Source organism: Hemiscyllium ocellatum, chromosome 14 (assembly GCF_020745735.1).
Source record: "Hemiscyllium ocellatum isolate sHemOce1 chromosome 14, sHemOce1.pat.X.cur, whole genome shotgun sequence".
In the NCBI taxonomy this organism is placed as follows: Eukaryota; Metazoa; Chordata; class Chondrichthyes; order Orectolobiformes; family Hemiscylliidae; genus Hemiscyllium; species Hemiscyllium ocellatum.
The window spans coordinates 74,219,808-74,236,149 of NC_083414.1; the positions used below are offsets into that span (position 1 = coordinate 74,219,808).

Genomic DNA, 16,342 nt, shown 5'->3' on the forward strand with positions numbered 1-16,342 from the left:
CCAGGGAATGAAACTGATCATACATTCAGAGCTGAAAATGTGTTGCTGCTTAAAGCACAGCAGGTTAGGCAGCATCCAAGGAACAGGAAATTCGACGTTTCGGGCATAAGCCCTTCATCAGGAATGAGGAGAGTGTGCTAAGCAGGCTAAGATAAGAGGTAGGGAGGAGGGAAGAACTGTTTGTTTAGTGTGTGGATTCTTCTGTAGATGAAGAACAGCAGAGGTCCTTTGCAGGTCTGTGAGAGTGTTGTCCTGAGCTGGGGTAGGGCTGATTGCAGGGAATGTAGGTAGCGACGCATGGTTACAAGGGTGGAGCGGAGGATCCGGAGGGAGGTCTGATGCTGGAGGCTTCGGATTTGTTGTAGGTACAGGTTGTCCTGGTTGGGTCCAAATTTTGTTGGTTGGAATGTAGTTCGGAGTCCGTGTGGGATCAGTCGGTTCCGTAGACAGGTGCTGAGGAAGGAGATGTGGCTGTGGTAACGAGTCTGTTTGAGAACGTGGCTGAAGAGTTTCTGTGCAGAGGAGATGACCTGGGGGGTGCAGTGAGAGAGAGACTCACTGAAATCCTTGTAGAGGGAGGAAGAGAGCTTCTTCAAGGAAGGCATCCTTGCAAGAGGATTCGCAGTAGGTTAAAATACATTCAGAGAGTCAAACAGCACAGAAAAGGCAAGTGGTTGAAATGTCAGTGGGTGAGCATTTTGGGGACAGTGACCATAACTCGAAGTTTGACAGTCCTTACAAATGTGGAAGGTGCTTCCTGAGAGGGGTGAAGGCAAGTGCTCTCACAACATTTAAGAAGCATCTGGATGAGTACTCAAGGTACCAAGGAAGGCTGCGGACCAAGTGTAGGGAAACAGGATGAGTGTAGTTTGGTGTTTGTTGGTCAGCATTGACATGATGGGCTGAAGGGTCTGCTTCTATGCTCTATGACTCTAAGTACCCCATATGCCTTCTTCACCACCTCATCCAAATGTCCTGATATCTTAAGGAATCGTTGGACGTGCATACCAAATCCCTCTGATCCTCATTGCTTCCCAGGATCCTACTATCCGTCATGTTGCCTTATTTGTCCTGCCCAAGTGCATTGCCTCACATTTATAAACAATTAACTGCACGTGTATCAGCGTAACTGAACTCTGAGCTCAGGATCTTCTGCTTACTAAACAGGCCCTTTAGCTCATACCCAAAAGAAGGGCTTATGCCTGAAATGTCGACTCTTCTGCTATTCCTGAAGAAGGGCTCATGCCCAAAACGTCGACTCTCCTGCTCCTTGGATGCTGCCTGACCTGCTGCGCTTTTCCAGCAACACATTTTCAGCTCTGATCTCCAGCATCTGCAGTCCTCACTTTTATCCCTTTAGCTCAGTAAGCTATGCTCCAACCTCCTCTCCACCCCCATAGAGTCATAGAAGAGTCATAAGATGTACAACATGGAAACAGACCCTTCGGTCCAACCCGTCCATGTCGACCAGATATCCCAACCCAATGTAGTCCCACCTTCCAGCACCAGGCCCATATCCCTCCAAATCTTCCTGTTCATATACCCATCCAAATGCCTCTTAAATGTTGCTGTTGTACCAGCCTCCACCACTTCCTCTGGCAGCTCATTCCATACACATACCACCCTCTGCCTGAAAAAGTTGCCCCATAGGTCTCTTTTATATCTTTCCCCTCTCACCCTAAACCTATGCCCTCTAGTTCTGGACTCCCCGGCCCCAGGGAAAAGACTTTGTCTATTTATCCTATCCATGCCCCTCAATTTTGTAAACCTCCATAAGGACGCTCAGCCTCCGACGCTCCAGGGAAAACAGCCCCAGCCTGTTCAGCCTCTCCCTGTAGCTCAGAACCTCCGACCCTCACAACATCCTAGTAAATCTTTTCTGAACCCTTTCAAGTTTCACAACATCTTTCCGATATTCCAATATTCCAACAGTGGCCTAACCAATGTCCTGTACAGCCGCAACATGACCGCCCAACTCCTGTACTCAATACTCTGACCAATAAAGGAAAACATACCAAACGCATTCTTCGCTATCCTATCTACCTGCGACTCCACTTTCAAGGAGCTAGGAACCTGCACTCCAAGGTCTCTTTGTTCAGCAACACTCCCTAGGACCTTACCATTAAGTGTATAAGTCCTGCTAAGATTTGCTTTCCCAAAATGCAGCACCTCGCATTTATCTGAATTAACCTCCATCTGCCACTTCTCAGCCCATTGGCCCATCTGGTCCAGATCCTGTTGTAATCTGAGGAAACCCTCTTCGCTGTCCGCTACACCTCCAATTTTGGTGTCATCTGCAAACTTACTAACTGTATCTCTTATGCTCACATCCAAATCATTTATGTAAATGACAAAAAGTAGAGGACCCAGCACCGATCCTTGTAGCACTCCACTGGTCACAGGCCTCCAGTCTGAAAAACAACCCTCCACCACCGCCCTTTGAGCCAGTTCTGTATCCAACTGGCTAGTACTCCCTGTATTCCATGAGATCTAATCTTGTTAATCAGTCTCCCCTGGGGAACCTTGTCGAACGCCTTACTGAAGTCCATACAGATCACATCTACTGCTCTGCCCTCATCAATCTTCTTTGTTACTTCTTCAATAACTCAATCAAGTTTGTGAGACATGATTTCCCACGCACAAAGCCATGTTGACTATCCCTAATCAGTCCTTGCCTTTCCAAATATATGTACATCCTGTCCCTCAGGATTCCCTCCAACAACTTGCCCAGCACCGAGGTCAGGCTCACCGGTCTATAGTTCCCTGGTTTGTCTTTACCGCCCTTCTTAAACAGCGGCACTACGTTTGCCGACCTCCAGTCTTCCAGCACCTCACCTGTGACTATCGATGATACAAATATCTCAGCAAGAGGCCCAGCAATCACTTCTCTAGCTTCCCACAGAGTTCTCAGGTACACCTGATCAGGTCCTGGGGATTTATCCACTTTTAACCGTTTCAAGACATCCAGCACTTCCTCCTCTGTAATCTGGACATTTTGCAAGGTGTCACCATCTATTTCCCTACAGTCTACATCTTCCATGTCCTTTTCCACAGTAAATACTGATGTAAAATATTCATTTAGTATCTCCCCCATTTTCTGCGGCTCCACACAAAGGCCTCCTTGCTGATCTTTGAGGGGCCCTATTCTCTCCCTAGTTACCCTTTTGTCCTTAATATATTTGTAAAATCCTTTTGGATTCTCCTTAATTCTATTTACCAACACTATCTCATGTCCCGTTTTGCCCTCCTGATTTCCCTCTTAAGTATACTCCTATTTTCTTTATACTCTTCTAAGGATACACTCGATCTATCCTGTCTATACCTGACATATGCTTCCTTCTTTTTCTTAACCAAACCCTCGATTTCTTTAGTCATCCAGGTCTCCTTGCATACATCTCAGAATAGTTCCCTCTCTTTTCTCCTCTCTCTCCATGTTCTTTATACACAAATCTATCACCTCACACCTCTCCACCTCGAATCACATCTGCTCACTCCACCAATGTGTTAACATCCTCTCGGGGTTCTCCACTGTCCACCGCACAGTTTACAACGATTTGTATCTGAGATAACTCCACTGAGGCTGGTATCCGGTCACAAAGTCACCCTTTGCATAGCCTGACACTGGTCTGGTTTCCCCAGAGCCAGCTCTCAGAACCTCTGACCCTCCTGTTTATAATTGTCAGCTCAAGCTCCCTGATTGGATCAGGTTAACATCCCCAAACAGGGAACTCCTATTCTATGAGGTCCACCTGGGCTGACCTCATTACAATCACTACATCCCTCCCCCTTGACATAGGCCGATTGTTTTTCTAGTAGCGTCTCCTGGGGCACTCTTGCACCAGGTCCTGTTCTTCTGAATCAGCCTTGGATACGGGTGGCCATCGCCTGCCTGTTCGCCCGGTGTGTATCAGAAGAAGTTCATCCTCTTCTTCAGGTGGTAAAGGCATCAAGACATGGCAATTCCTTCGCTGTTAGACGGAAGGGAGAACTAGGAGACAGTGAGGATGGCAGATGCTGAAGATCAGAGTCGAGCGTGTGGTACTGGGAAAGCACAGCCGGTCAGGCAGCATCCGAGGAGCAGGAGAATCAATGTTTGGGACACAAGTCCTTCATCAGGAAGGGAGAGCCCATGGTTTCTGACGGCCTTTCCACCTGTCCTGAGGGGCTGGGTATGTTTTGCTCTTGCCCTGTTTGCGAGTTTGCAGTTTTCATGTGTTCCAGGACTGCAATACCTCCCTAACTTTGTATGACAGGGGACCTGACCTCATGGTCGATCATGCCTCATACCCATGCAGGGCCATCTCCACGATTGTGACACTAAACTTCATCTCTTCAAGTGAACTCTCTGACTGGTTTATCCTGACGCTGCTTCACCCTCCCCGTCAGGTTCAGGAAGATCCAATTTGACCTGGGACGGAGTCTTCTCCCCATAAGCCATCCTGCTGTAGTTGGATGAAGGGCAGTCCGATAATCAAATAGAAACTGGGATAGTTTTCTATCTAGTGAAGCTGCAGGCTGTTTCTTTAAGCCTGCCTTCAAAGTTTGGATTGCTGTTTCTACCAGACCATTGGATAAGGGATGGTTTGGAGCTGTCTCTCTCTCTGCCAAATATCATTCAACTCTCAGAAATACTCAAATTTCCTGCTGGTAAATGATGGCCTCTTGTCTGTGGCTAATACTTCTCAGAGACCATGTATTGCAAAATATCGAATGTTTTAATATAAGATCCCCACAATGTGGAAAGAAGCCTTTCGGCCCAACCAGTCCACACCAACCCTCCGAAGAGTAACCCACCCAAACCCATTCCCCTATATTTACCCCTGACTAATGCATCTAACCTAGGCATCTCTGAACACTACAGGCAATTTAGCATGGCCAATCCACCTAACCTGCACATCTTTGGAGTGTGGGAGGAAACCGGAGCACCCAGAGGAAACCCACGCAGACACGGGGAGAATGTGCAAACTCCACATAGACTGTCACCCAAGGTTGAACCCAGGTCCCTGGCGCTCTGAGGCAGCAGTGCTAACCACTGGGACACCATGCGACCCACAAGATGGTTGCAACTTTTCTATCGTCGTCCCCATGTTTGACAACTGAAACCACTCTGAGTGGCTGTTCACAATGACTAAGAACATACAGCCTGTGAAAGGACCAGCAGAGTTAATGTGTAGGGTTTACCCAGCCATTCCCATGAATGTGGGGGAGCTGCCAGGGGCAAACTTTGTCCTCATTGGCACTCTGGGCACCGACCCACATCCCAGCCACCAGACATAACTTATCTGCGTTTATTTCTGGTCACCCCATTACAGAAAGGAAGTGGAGGCTTTGGAGAGTGTGCAGAAGATGTTTACCAGGACACTGCCTGGATTAGGAAGGATGACCTATAAGGAGAGGCTAGAAAAACTCGGGTAATTTTGTCTGGAACAGTGGAGGCTGAGGGGAGACTTGACAGAAGTCTATAAAATTCTGAGATATGTAGATAGGGTTGATGGCCAGAATCGTTTTCCCAGAGTTGAAACGTCTATTACTGGGGTGAATGCATTTAAAGTGGGGGAGGGGGGGAGAGGTGTGGGAAATTTCAAAGAAGATGAGGGTGAGGTGAGGGGTGAGTTACATGGGGTGGGGTGAGGGGTGAGTTTTTTACACAGAGTGTGGTAGGAGTCTGGAACGCACTGCCAGGGATGGTGGTGGAGGCAGCTATGACAGGGGCAATCAAGGGACTTTTCGATAAGTCCATGCAGATACGAGGAATGGAGCATTAGAGCTCACTGCTGAGTTGTGCCTGATACTATGGACAGTACAGCTTTGTCCTCTCTGAATAGCCCAAACAGGGGTGTCTGGTCTGTTACTATTACACATTTACGTCAATAACGGTGTTAGTGAAACATTCCCACAGCAAGGATGTCTGCCAAACCTTCCTTCTCTAGCTCAGCGTACATGCATTCATCATCAACCAAACTCCAGGAAGCATATGCCATTGGGCCTTCTCTGAGCCAACACTGTCTTAATACTCGACAGGGAGACCTCACCCCTCGCCTCACCACTCACCTCACCCCATGGCTCACCCCTCACCCCATGTAACTCACCCCTCACCTCACCCCTCACCTCACCCCATGGCTCACCCCTCACCTCACCCCATGTAACTCACCCCTCACCTCACCCCACACCTCACCCCATGTAACTCACCCCTCACCTCACCTCACCCCTCACCTCACCCCATGTAACTCACACCTCACCCCTCACCTCACCCCATGTAACTCACCCCTCACCTCACCCCATGTACCTCACCCCTCCCCTCACCCCATCCCTCACCTCACCCTATGTAACTCACCCCTCACCTCACCACTTAACACACCCCATGTAACTCACCCTCATCTCATCCCTCACCTCACCCTATGTAACTCACCCCTCACCTCATCCCTCACCCCATCCCTCACCTCACCCCATGTAACTCACCCCTCACCTCACCACTTAACATACCCCATGTAACTCACCCTCATCTCATCCCTCACCTCACCCTATGTAACTCACCCCTCACCTCACTCCAAACCTTAGTTCATCCCATATCCCTCACCTCCCATGTCACATGACCCCTCATATCACTTCTCACCTCTTCCCACTTCCCTCACCCTTCACCTCAAAACTCACCCGACTCCACATCCCACACCCCTCACCTCACATGTGCCATGAACCACTCACCACCTCTCACCTCACCTCAACCTCATCCCTCACCACTCAACTCATCCCTCGCCTGACTGTCACCTCACACCTCAACTCACCCCTCACCTCATCCAACATCCCTCACTCCTCACCTCATTCTTCACCCCAATCACATCCCTCACCTCATCCCACATCCTTCACCTCACCCCACATCCCTCTCACCCCATCACAACCCTCACCCCACATCATTCACCTCATCCCACATCCCTCATTCCTCATCCCACATCATTCACTTCATCCCACATCCCTCATTCCTCATCCCATATCCCTGTCACACCTCACCCCACATCCTTCACCTCATCCCTCACACCTCATCACAACCCTCACCCCACATCCCTCTCACCTCATCCCACATCCCTGTCACACCTCACCCCACATCATTCACCTCACCCCACATCCCTCTCACCTCATCCCACATCCCTGTCAGACCTCACCCCACATCATTCACCTCATCCCACATCCCTCTCACCTCATCCCACATCCCTGTCAGACCTCACCCCACATCATTCACCTCACCCCACATCCCTCTCACCTCATCCCACATCCCTGTCAGACCTCACCCCACATCATTCACCTCACCCCACATCCCTCTCACCTCATCCCACATCCCTGTCAGACCTCACCCCACATCATTCACCTCATCCCACATCCCTCTCATCTCATCCCACATCCCTGTCAGACCTCACCCCACATCCCTCACTTCACCCCACATCCCTGTCACACCTCACCTCATCCATCACTTCAACTGCCACCTCACCACACGTCCATCATCCCTCATCTCACCCACCCCTCATCCCTTACTTCATGCCTCACCCCTCAACTCATCCCTCCCCTCACTCCTCACCTCACCCTTCACCTCTTATCACATCCCTCACCACATCCCACATCCCTCTCACACCTCACCTCATCACATCCCTCACCACTCGCCTCTCACCTCACTCCCCCACCTCTCATCACACATCCCTCTCACACCTCACCTCATCACATCCCTCACCCCTCACCCCTCACCTCACTCCCCCACCTCTCATCACACATCCCTTGCAGGTCACCTCACCCCTCACACCACCCCACATCCTTCATCCCTCATATCACCCATCCCTCACCCCTCACCCCTCACCTCAAACACATCCCTCACTTCTCACCTCACCCCTCATTTTACCCTTCACTCCCCCACCTCTCATCACACATCCCTTGCACCTCACCTCACATTCTTTATCCCACATCCCTCACCTTTTATTTCACCTAAATCACCCTTTTCCACCCCCTCCCCTCACTGACCAATGGTTTGTTGAGCCACTGACCCTTCACCTGCTCTGTGTGAGTGACTCTGAGCGGTCTCTATCTGACGGACAGTGACCAGCTATCACTATGGAAGCAAACTGATTAACTGCTACTAACTTAGAGTAACTTTGATCAACTACAACTGACTCAGTGAGTCTAACTGCACCTATACTGCAATCAACTGTGACCAGTGATAACTTAGTGACTGACCATCTCCAACTGTAACTAACCCTGATTAATCTTGACCAACTGACTAGAAATCTGGCAGTAATGAACTGTAACTAACTCAAGAGAGGAGGTGAATTGCTGTTAATGAGAGGCAAAGGCTTCTTCAGAAAGGTTTTGATCCCATTTTGTCCTGGGCATATGCCAGGCTCAGAAATACAAACTCCCGTGTATTCAGCATTACTACCAGTTCCCAGACTTAACCTGAAACAATTAGGAAACTATAGTTACCCCCCAAAGATCCTTAGGTGGCACCATCTAAATCCATGACCATTTACCACCCCCTGCAAGTTCCCCTTCAAGCCACTCACCATCCTGACTTGGAAGTATATCACCATTCCCTCACTGCTCGGTCAAATACTGGGATTCCCTCCCTATAATAGTACATTAGTTTCACCCAGAGAGTAGTAGCCGTGGAAGTCTTGACTACAGAACGTGGTTGATGTCAAGACTTCGACTGGTTTAAGAAGGTGTTACACATAGTTCTTAGAAGTAATGGAATCATAGAAAACAGGAGCGGGTACTAAGTTGATGATGATATTGAATGGTGGAGTGGACACAGTGGGCTGAATGGCTGACTGCTGCTCCTATTTTCTAAGATTCTCTGTCTACTATGAGTATACCTGTACCCAAGGACTGTGGGCAACCCAGGCTATACATTGAGAGAGAGATTGTGTGTGTGTGTGTGTGTGTGTAAGATAGAGAGAAAAACATGAGAGTTGTAAAGCAGCAAGTGAAGAAAAGCACACATGAAAGAGAACATATGTGAGAGAGAACATGTATAAAAGGGAGAGATGTGGAGCACGTGTGAAAGAGAGGATGTGTGTGAGAGAAAACGTGAGAGTGTGTGAGAGAGAGCACATGTGTATGACAGAACATGTGAGATTATGTGTCTGTGTAGGAGAGAGTAGGTGTGTGTGTAAGTGGGAGAGAGCATGTATGAAAGAGCACATGTATGCCTGGGCTACAATACGTATGCGGGAGAGAGCATGTGAGTGTACGGGAGAGAGTGTGTTTGGGAGACAGCATATTTGAGAGAGCATGTGTATGTGGGAGGCCATGTGTCTGGGAGAGTACGTGTGTGGGTTTTGAGAGTACTTGTGTGAGTACTCTCAAAGAGCATATGTGAGACCATGTGTGTGGTAGAGAGAGCATGTGTGAGTGTCTGAGAGTGCACATGTGTGGGAGTGAGTACACATAAGAGAGCACATCTGTGTCTGGGAGAGAACACGTGCAAGAATAAAACATGAAGTTTCACCACATGCCCAGAGGGTGGCACGGTGGCACAGTGGTTAGCACTGCTGCCTCACAGCACCAGGGACCTGGTTCAATTCCCGCCTCAGGCAACTGTCTGTATGGAGTTTGCACATTCTCCCCGAGTCTGTGTCGGTTCCCTCCTACAGGTTAGGTGAATTGGCCATGCTAAATTACCCATTGTGTTCAGGGATGTGTAGGTTAGTTGCATTAGTCAGGGGTAAGCATAGAGTAATAAGGGTCTGGGTGGGTTACTCATCAGAGGATCAGTGTGCACTTGTTGGGCTGAAGGGCCTGTTTCCACACCGTTGGGATTATATATATTAAAAAAAAGTAGAGAATGAAGGAAGGGAATAAACGATGCGAGCTAACTTTGGAATGTGTAACAGTGTCATTTTACAAAGTTGAAGCATGTTTGGAATATGGTGAGCACTGTAGTAACTTTCATTCCATGTCTGTACCACCCCTCAGCCCCCTTCAGCTTTCAGGAAGGACAGATGTCTGAGCATGTTGTTTCAATTCAATAGACCACCCCCAGATTGTGAGAGTGAGCAGCGACCAGCTTGACACAGCCAGCGAAGGATGTGTGCTCCAGTCACAGCTGAGCTTGTCGGGACCAACTGATGACTCACCGTGTGTGAGAGAGCTGACAGGGACACGCTCACTTGTATCTGTAAACTGCACTGGCAATTATCCCGCTTTCACCAATCAGGCCGAGCCATCAAAGAGGAAAAGCCACACAAAAAAACAAAAAGCAAAGTCCGGTCTCTGGCTCTAACACTGCTACTTAGGGGCTCCTGTATTTCAGGGTCTGCACGCTATTTTGATCGGGGTGGTGCACACATCATTCAGCAATTCACAGAGCACAGCTAAAAGTGCACTCAGTCCTGCCCAGTGGCTGTCAGTGGGACCCATCTTCAAAACAACGGCATTACAATGAAAGACCATCAAGAGGAATCCCATTAAATGGTTAAAAATTTGAGGTATTCCAACTCTCAGTGCGTACAAGAGTTTGGAAGACCACTTCATGGATTCTGAACCCAGTCTGGTCAATAGAAGACCCCAAGCGCTAGGGGTCCAGATTTCCTGCCTGCCTTCTGTGCGCTCGGGACAAACTGAACCAAAAGTAATAGATCAGCGAGATTAAATGTGAGCAGTGTCTCCACAAAGACCATTTACCAGAAAGTTTAACCGGACTGAATATTAAATGTAATTACACCATGTGCTGCCCACAACACAGATAATGCCCAGTTCACACACTGAGGGGTCACCAAGTACACTGCTTCTGCAAGGAGAGATACATGGCCTTACCTTTGAAGCAACACTGCGGTGAATTAGCACCACCCTGATGGCATGTTTCTGGGCCAGGTTCTTTGAGGGATTTGCAGATGTTTGAAACCAGGTTCCTGATAGGTGCAGGAGTTGCCTTCCTCGTGAACACGACTTCATTTTGGTAGTGAACAATTTCCTCTTGTAACATTAAAATATCAAACTGCAATAAAGACAAGGGACAAAGAAATGAACTGTTGTGATGAGTTATCAATGGGATGTTTTACATTCTGACTGACGTAAATGCGCCTTTAGGAGGAACACGAGAATGGATCAGACCAGTGCGACCTCAATGAGTGAGCAAGACATTACCCAACAGCACTCAGAGACACTGCTTCGTAACATATACACAGACACAGAAAACTGGCAGACCACTCACTGACAGAGAGCAGAGACAGGAAATCTACAGACTGAGAGCAGAGACAGGAAACTTACAGACTGAGAGCAGAAACAGGAAGCTCACAGAGTGAGAGCACAGACAGGAAACACACAGAGTGAGAGCACAGACAGAAAACTCACAGACTGAGAGCACAGACAGGGAACTCACAGACTGAGAGCAGAGACAGGAAACTTACAGACTGAGAGCAGAAACAGGAAGCTCACAGAGTGAGAGCACAGACAGGAAACACAGAGTGAGAGCACAGATAAGATGCTCACAGAGTGAGTACACAGACAGGAAATTTACAGACTGAGAGCACAGACAGGAAACTCAGACTGAGAGCACAGACAGGGAACTCAGACTGAGAGCACAGACAGGGAACTCACAGACTGAGAGCACACAGAAAACGTACAGACTGAGAGCACAGACAGGAAACTCGCAGACTGAGAGCACAGACAGGAAACTTACAGAGTGAGAGCACAGACAGAAAACGTACAGTGTGAGAGCACATACAGGAAGCTCACAGACTGAGAGTACAGACAGGAAACTTACAGAGTGAGAACACAGACAGGAAGCTCACAGAGTGAGAGCACAGACAGGAAACTCACAGAGTGAGAGTACAGACAGGAAACCTACAGAGTGAGAGCACAGACAGGAAAATTACAGAGTGTGACAGCACAGACAGGAAGCTCACAGACTGAGAGCGCAGACAGGAAGCTCACAGAGTGAGAGCACAGACAGGAAATTTATAGAGTTTGACAGCACAGACAGGAAGCTCATACACGGAGAGCACAGACAGGAAACATACAGAGTGAGAGCACAGACAGAAATCTTACAGAGTGAGAGCACAGACAGGAAACTCACAGACTGAGAGCGCAGACAGGAAACTCACAGACTGAGAGCACAGACAAGAAGCTCACAGACTGAGAGCACAGACAAGAAACTCACAGACTGAGAGCACAGACAGGAAACTCACAGAGTGAGAGCAGGGACAGGAAACTCACAGAGTGAGAGCACGGACAGGAAACTCACAGAGTGAGAGCACGGACAGGAAACTCCCAGACTGAGAGCACGGACAGGAAACCTACAGGCTGAGAGCACAGCAAGGAAACTCAGAGATTAAGAGCACAGACAGGAAACTCACAGAGTGAGAGCACAGACAGAAAACTCACAGCGTGAGAGCACAGACAGGAAACTCACAGTGTGAGAACACTGAGAGGAAACATATAGACTGAGAGCACAGACAGGAAATATACAGAGTGTGAGAGCACAGACAGGAAGCTCACAGACTGAGAAGACAAGTGAATATATACAGATTTGGAGTACTGAATTGAAATCTACAGACTGAAAGTACAAACAGGACTCTCACAGGCAAACTGCATTATGAGGACACTTACAGACTGAAAGCATGGATAGGTATCTCACAGACTGAGTATACAGAATGAAAACTCAGGCTGGGAGTACAATGAAGAAATTCTCAGAGTGAGAGTACAGACAGGAAACACACAGACTGACAGCATGGACAGGAATCTCACAGACTGAGAGCATGGAGGGGAAAGTCATAGGCAGAGAATGGCTAGGGTGCTTACAGACTGACAAGACACACAGGAACGTCACAGACTGAGATTAGACACAGAAGACACCTTCTGGGAGAAAATACGGGTCTGGGCCTCCCCATGACATGGCCACAAAACCAACAACACAAATATCTGCCCTTTGTCACAATGCTCAAATTGGCCAAACCAGCCGCCCCAGATATCACACATACCTCAGGACGTGGTTCATCCAGCTCCAGCCCCAGACCAAGAGAATATACTTCTTCAGATGAACTGGTAATGAGCCTCCTAATCCACAATAGCCCAGCCACCTCTGATATCCTTAGGACCCAGCTGCTCCCACTAGGAGCCAAGCCTTCACCAAGGGTCCCCAGACAAGGAGGTACCAAAGGGACTTCACTTTCCCCCTCAACCATACAGTCACATTGATATCAGGATGAAACCCACTAACACCTTTTCCAGCCAAGGATCGGAGTGTCCTGAGTCAATTAAGAAACTCGTTGTCAGACACCAGGCACTTGAATCTTTTCAATGAACAAACTTTATTTCTCTTTGTTGTACATCTCACACCATTGTCCCATAAGTCACACTTCAATGTTGTAAGGGTATAAAACCCTCACTGGATTCTCTGTTCGGGCAGTACCTTCTGAACGGCCTGTCACTGACTGTTTCACTGGGGCCAAGTCTCTTTTGCGATATCGCTGTTTGTTCAATAAATCCTCAGTCCCATCTGTGTGTTGGTGATCTCTGATTAATTGGGCTAAATTCTCCGACACACGTGTAATGACAGCATGAACAAGACCATCCATCACAGGCTGAAAGTATGGATAGGAAACACTCAGGCTGAGTGCAAAGACAGGAAACTCATAGTCTGTGAGTAGAGGCAGGAATCTAACATGCTGAAAGACACAGACTGAGATTAAGGACAAGTAAGTAAAAGACTGAAAGTACAGCCAGGAAACTCACAAACTGAGAGCATGGACAGGAAACTCAGACTGAAAGCACAGATAGGAAAGTTACAGGCTGAGGAGCAGAGACAGGAAACTCACAGACTTAGTGTACAGACACGAAACACGCAGGCTGAGACCACAGGTAGGATATACACAGGTGAGAGCAGAGAAGGGATACCCACAGACTGAGAATCCATGCACACAAAACTCACAGACTGCGAGTAAACACAGGAGACCCACATAATGAAAGCATCAACAGGTGCATCACGGGCTGACAGCACAGTTCGGGAACGTGCAAGCTGAGAGCGGAGACGAGAAACCCACGCACTGAGCCAGGAAACTCAGAGACTGAGAGCACAAACACGAATCTCACAGACTGAGAGCTCCGATAGGAAACTCATTGACTGAGAGCCCAGACTGGAATCTCAGAGACTGAGAGAATGGAGATGAAAGCCACAGGCTGAGAGTACTGACAGGAAACTCAGACCAAGAGTAACGACAAGAAACACACAGGCTGGGTTTACAGACAAGGAACTCACAGATCGAGAGCAGAGAGAGGAAACTCATTAGCTGAGAGTAGTCAGGAAACTCACATGCTCGGATCACAGGCAGGGAGGTCATAGATTGAGAGCACAGACAGGGAATTCACTGATGAAGAATACGTAGGTGAGACACACACAATGAGAACAGAGACTCAGAATATATACAGAAAACTCAGTGACTGAGGAGACAGGCGATAAAGTCACAGACTGAGAACAAAGTCAGGAAACTCACAGTCCACCAGCATAAACAAGAAACACACAGGCAGAGAACATACACAGGAAACTCACAGGCTGAGAATCAACACAGGAATCTCAGACAGTGAGAGTACAGGTGGACACTCACAAACTTGAGAGTATGGACAGGGAACAGACAGACTAATAGTGTCAACAAGAAAGTCATATTCAGAAGAGAAAGACAGGAAACTCACAGACTCGGAGCATGGACAGGAAACATATGGGATGTGAGTAGAGAAAGGTAACACCGACTGGGAGGACAGGTAAGAAAAACAGAAATTGAGTGAATGGACAGGTAACTTGCAAACTGAGAGCAAGGACAGGAACCTCACAGGCTGAGAGCAGAGACAGGAAATGCAGACTGGGAACGCAGACAGGAAATTGTTTAAGAGTGCATACAGGAAACTGGCAGGCTGAGAGTACATTTAGGAAACTCACAGGTGGAGGGGAAAGTCACAGACTGAGAACAGACTACAGGAAAAACACGTAATGAGAGCATGATCAGGACTCTCACAGGCTGAGAATACAGGTAGGAACACAGGTTGTGTGCACAAACAGGAAACTCACAGACTGAGAAAACAGATATGGAACTCACACACTGAAAGCACAGGCAAGAAACTCACAGGCTGAGATTAGAGACGGAAATCTCACAGATCGAGAGCACACTGGGGAACTCACAGACTCAGAGTGCACAGCAAAATCTCAAAGACTGAGTGCCTGGACAGGAAAGTCACAGGCTGAGAGGAGGGACATAAAGCTCACAGACTGAGAGGATGAAGAAGAAATTCACAGAATGAGAAGACAGAGAGAAAACTCACAGACTGGGACTACGGACAGACTGAAAGTACAGACAGGAAACTCACGTCGAATGAAAATTCAGACTGAGAGTACAATGAGGAAACTCACAGACTGAGAGCAAAGACAGGAAATATATGGGCTGAGAGTACAGACAGGAAACACAGAGATTGTGAGTACAGGCAGGAAACCCACAGACTGATAGTACAGATTTGAAACTCAGACTAACAGCATGGACAGTATACTCGCAGAGTGGTAGCTCATTGACTGAGAATGCAGTCAGGAAGCTGACAGTATGGTCAGGAAATTCGCAGACTGAGAGCATGGACAGGAAATTCACAGACAGAAAGTCCAAAGAGATAATATGAAATGTGATAGTAGGCAGGAAACACACAGACTGAGAGGAAACAGGAATCTCAGAAATTTACACAATGGTTTGGAAACGCACAACTCAGGACATGGACCGGAAACCCTTAGAGAGAGAAGTATGGACAGGAAACTCAGAGACTGAACACGGAAAGGAATATCAGAGACTGTGAGCATGGTCAGGAATATCAGAGACTGAGAACGCGGGCAGGGATATCAGAGACTGAGAGCACGGTCAGGAATATCAGAGACTGAGAGCATGGTCAGGAATATCAGAGACTGAGAACATGGTCAGGAATATCAGAGACTGAGAACGCGGGCAGGGATATCAGAGACTGAGAGCACGGTCAGGAATATCAGAGACTGAGAACACGGTCAGGAATATCAGAGACTGAGAACACATTCAGGAATATCAGAGACTGAGAACGGGGTCAGGAATATCAGAGACTGAGAACAGGGTCAGGAATATCAGAGACTGAGAATACGGTCAGGAATATCAGAGACTGAGAACACATTCAGGAATATCAGAGACTGAGAATACTATCAGGAATATCAGAGACTGAGAACACGGAAAGGAAGATCAGAGACTGAGAACACGGCCACGATTATCAGATTCAGAGAGCACAGTCAGGAATATCAGAGACTGAGAGCACGGAAAGGAATATCAGAGACTGAGAACACGGTCTGGAATATCAGAAACTGAGAGCA

At 48.0% G+C, this 16,342-nt stretch overlaps 1 protein-coding gene across 2 annotated transcripts in view; it reads left to right on the forward strand.

Moving 5' to 3' along the window:
- LOC132822185 (cyclin-dependent kinase 17-like) overlaps positions 1-10,985 on the forward strand; it is a 638,730-nt gene extending 627,745 nt beyond the window's left edge. The window contains exon 17 of one of the 2 annotated variants that reach the window (XM_060835260.1): positions 9,955-10,985. The gene's annotated coding sequence lies outside the window, so the exon portion shown is untranslated. The remainder of the gene's footprint in view (positions 1-9,954) is intronic. The other variant, XM_060835263.1, reaches the window with a different exon arrangement.
- Positions 10,986-16,342: the final 5,357 nt, after the last annotated feature.